The sequence below is a fragment of the Prionailurus bengalensis genome, chromosome B4 (assembly GCF_016509475.1).
Source record: "Prionailurus bengalensis isolate Pbe53 chromosome B4, Fcat_Pben_1.1_paternal_pri, whole genome shotgun sequence".
Classification (NCBI taxonomy): domain Eukaryota; kingdom Metazoa; phylum Chordata; class Mammalia; order Carnivora; family Felidae; genus Prionailurus; species Prionailurus bengalensis.
The window spans coordinates 16,023,034-16,027,500 of record NC_057358.1 but is presented as its reverse complement, the minus strand read 5'-3'; positions in this window follow the sequence as shown (position 1 = coordinate 16,027,500).

The following is a 4,467-nucleotide window of genomic DNA, read 5'->3' as shown; positions in this document are numbered from 1 at the left end:
CTCTGGAGGCTGGTGATTCATTGTTGGAGCCTTGTAATTCTCCTTTGTAACCAAAATGAAGGAACGTGCTTTGAGGCAGCTAGTTTCCTAGTTAAGACACTTCTTCTCTGCGAGGAGAAGTGAAGGTGACGGAGGGTGAAAGGTTTGCTGTCATCAGGACACAAAGATTGCATGATTCCGGGAAAACGAAAGTAATAAAGGGAATACCACGTGGGGGACTCCGTTCAAAACATGCTTCCACTTTTAATCGTCCGAGGAGGCAAGAAGGGATTCTGTTCCGTGGCGCTCGAACCCGTCTAAAATGGAAACAGGCTGTCCCACAAAATCAGCACGAATTCATACCTACGATGACTTCTTGATATAGATTTACTGTCCTGCAGGGCCCTCTAGAGACTGCACCACACTCTCCAAAGCTCATTTCAATCAGACCCAAGAACGAGAGGTGAAGTGATAATGCTTCAGGCCACACAGGTCTACAGCTCAATCTTGGCGTCAAGAGATTTTCTTCGGTGTGTTATTTGACTTCATTCGCTGGGCACAAAACAGATACTTTGAAGGGCGGAGGAAGGGAGTGCAGTCCTATTTTCTTAAAGGATTGTTTGTTTTTTTTTTTTTTAAGCTGAGAGTAGCTATCAGGGGATGGAAATTTCATAATCCCCGCTATCCCCTAATAACTTGTGCTGCGGCGAAATCAGATTTGCTCTTCTACCGAAAAGAAGGATTCGGGGAATTGCAGGTGCCGAAATGGCCATTTGATGTAAGCTTCTATTTTCTGCAGCTTACAAGAGGTGAGGCTGGTTGGCGCCCCGTGGAAGGCGGAGGTGTCCAGCGGAATGCAGAATGCTGGCGGCCGCGTGGACACAGCTCTGCTCTACTGGATGGTTCTGTCTCGCACACAGAATGCTACTCACAAGCCATCAACTCTGGATGGCCTAAACCTTTGCACCACCACTCCTGAAATCACCACAATGGGGCTCGTTAAGGATTAGACCGAGCCAAATGGTGACTTGGAAGTAGTGGGAACCCGCGCCCTCTGATTTGCAAAGGTTTCTGAGGATCCGTTGGTTTGCTCAGGGCTCGATGCCCCTTTTTGTTCAGTGGGATAAAATGAAATCCTCACCTCCTCGCCATGGGGACAGTTTTACATCCTCAAATAAATGTGCAATAGAAGAGACGCTTCGATTCGCTTGCTCCGGCTTCGGCTTGTAAAACCTCCCGTGTTCATAAATTTCAGCCCATGGGATCTTTATTGTAGACAATTTAAAAAATTCTAGCCTGGATCTCTTTCATGAAGTGGGTCCTCTGCGTTATAAATGATTTAGTGGGAACTAAAAAATATTTATTGATTCATAATTTCATAATGTGATGCGAGCAACTGGGGAAAATGAAAGAATAAGTGTTTCTTTTTAAATAAAATAGCACTCAGTAAACAGGGAGTTCTTCCCTTCTTTCTCAGGCTAGATGTTAATCCCTGTGGTGCACCTGTCATTCCAAAATATAGTGGTTCACAGGAACTATTTCTTTCTTTCTGTGTATATATGCATGTTTGAAGGTATGTAAGCCTCCTTCTGTATTTTTAACTGATTCTGTTACTGGCAAAACACTAATAGTTGTGCTACAAAGAGCCCTTTGGCCAGGGGCGCCTGCGTGGCTCAGTTGTAAGCGTCTGACCAGCTCAGGTCATGATCTCACAGTTGTGGGTTTGAGGCCCGTGTCAGGCTCTGTGCTGACAGCTCAGAGCCTGGACCTCACTTTAGAATCTGTGTCTCCCTCTCTCTCTGCCCCTTCCCCACCTGTGCTCTGTCTCTCAAAAATAAAATAAAACATTAAGCAGAATTTTTAAAAAGGAGCCACTTGACCAGAGTAACACTGACATGAGATTATAAAAAAGAATTATGACTTCTTGTCCTTTAATTTTTTTTATGACGTCTTCAAGGTGTCGGCTCTTAATGAGTTGCCAAAGAATAATGTTTCTATTTTCATTTAAAAGGAAAAAACTCTACACTGCAGCAGTAGTGACCCCATATTTTTTTCTTCAAAAGCATCGAAGAGGAAGAGAATTTGGACCTGCCCCCAGTAAACAGAGCAGTGGTCTGCTTTTGCCTGTTCGTATTATGTACCCAACCGTGTAAGAAGGAAAAGTTGAATCTGGTTTATTCCAAGTAGAAATATTTATCGAGTGCCTTCTGTAGTCGGTGCCAACTCTACATCGAACTTGAACTCTTACCAGGTGCACGGTAAATTTGGGAAATGTATGAAATGAACGTTTCACAAGCATGGCGTCAGAAGGAATGTGCCGAAGGGATTGGCAATGGGGTGTGGACTACTATAGATTACTGGACTAGCTTAACCTCACGCCACTGTCAAAGAAGGAAAAGTATTTGGGAAACAGGTGAAAACTTTAATTCCTGAGTAAATAAGAGAGTGCTGTCAGGATAGTAAACTGCTGTACTCAAAATGTGCCAAGGGCAACCAATTGAATAATTGCAGTAGCTCGGGAAGTCTTGACTTCGTGCCATGAGGCATTACATATTAGAGAAATGATTACTACTGCAGAAATAAATTACTGATGACTTGTTTTGTGTTACGAGTCTCTGGGCCCTTCCAAGTATGCCATAGTTGGGCACATTTCCAAGAATAAATCAGATGGGGACCTTAGGCTCAAGAACCGAACAAGCTAGTTAGGGAAGTAAGATACATAGTTAATAACTCTAACGAAGACGGGAAGTGAGATGTGGCATGTGAGATATGAGGTGTGTCCGCCATGGTATGCTGCACAGATCTTCCTTCTGGAAGGAAACTGTGGCTGGGGAGTGTAACGGGCTGCAGGTGGCGTGGCTTGATGTCTGAGGCCATGCCCTCCCTGGCCGGTGACCCACCTGAGGGATGGATGGGGTCCTGGAGCACAGCCATTCTTGCCCAATGTGGGATGCTTAACCGACCATCTTTGCTCTAGGGCCCCCCAGCTCCCCAGCCTGGTGAGACTTCCACAGAGCTGTCCTGCACTCTGGGGTTCTTCTAGCCGGCCCTCCTTCCTTTTCTTTCACGGGTGCCAGACTCCCACCGCAGCCTGAAGTCTGCCTACACTTGTCCTCACCTCTTACCTTTCACGGGTGATTCTTCTACTAAATCTTTTGCTGTTCCAATTGAATCTTTCCTGGAGGATTGGAACTGGTATTTGAAGTTAAAATACTCTGGAGATTCAGAAAAGAGACCAGTCCATTCATTGGTAGGGATTAGGAAAGACTGCACAGATAAGGGGCCTTTTGCGTTGGACCTCCATGAAATAGACAGTAAAAATAAAGGCTTTGGTGTACTTAAAAATAAGTATGAGTGGTTTATAATAATGAATGCTAATATCATTCATGAAGACTGCTCTAGTGATGCTCCATTTATTTCAACACCAATTTTAGCGAAATTCATTGGTGAGATTCCGTGAGGTCTCTTTCCTGCCGGGTATCCTAGCAGCTAGTCTATGTTAACCCCTTTTCTCCCCTACTCCCTATTCCATAGACTCCAAGGTTGTGAAGTTACATAAATCACGAGGGGCAGCTAAGTGACAAAGTGAAGAAAAAAATGTTCCAGTAATGATCTCAGCCTGTGAAATATTCAACCACTGTGCTGGGATTTATGAGTTTGAGAGGAGAAGCCATTAGTATCTAGCACATCACTCTACATTAATTTTCCTAAAACATTTATTCACTTGCTCAAAAACTTTCAGTGGCTTTCCTTAGGAATACTAGAGTCTCACAGTGCTCCCTACTTCTAAAATGGCAGGGAATTTTGTGGTTAAATAAGATCAAGAACCATTTTGCACCACATCCTACACTGGGGACTTACCATAACATTAGCACTTGGAAGGCTCTGAAAATTCCAAAGAAAGACTTTGAATTTCATTTATTTCAGTGTTTCCTAAGCTTCCTTGATCAGAGAGTTCTTAATTCAGCTACACCTATGTAAATACCTCACAGAATTAGTCTTTTTTGAGAAATTCTGGACTAGAGAAGAAGCTAAAATGTCCTACATGCCCCTCTATATACATAGATGGTATATATTTGTTTTTCTTTTATTTCTAAAACATTTTGTTTTATTCTAATCATACAACACATTAATCAAAATTAATATTCAATAAAGGTAAGAAGATCCCTCTTTTAAAACTTTCTTTTTTTTTGAACGTTTATTTATTTTTGGGACAGAGAGAGACAGAGCATGAACGGGGGAGGGGCAGAGAGAGAGGGAGACACAGAATCAGAAACAGGCTCCAGGCTCCGAGCCATCAGCCCAGAGCCTGACGCGGGGCTCGAACTCACGGACCGCGAGATCGTGACCTGGCTGAAGTCGGACGCTTAACCGACTGCGCCACCCAGGCGCCCCAGAAGATCCCTCTTTTAAAATCACCTGACATTCCATCATCCTACACCATTTGATTTTGGAGACTTTCCTTTCAAACATCTGTTTATACCCATA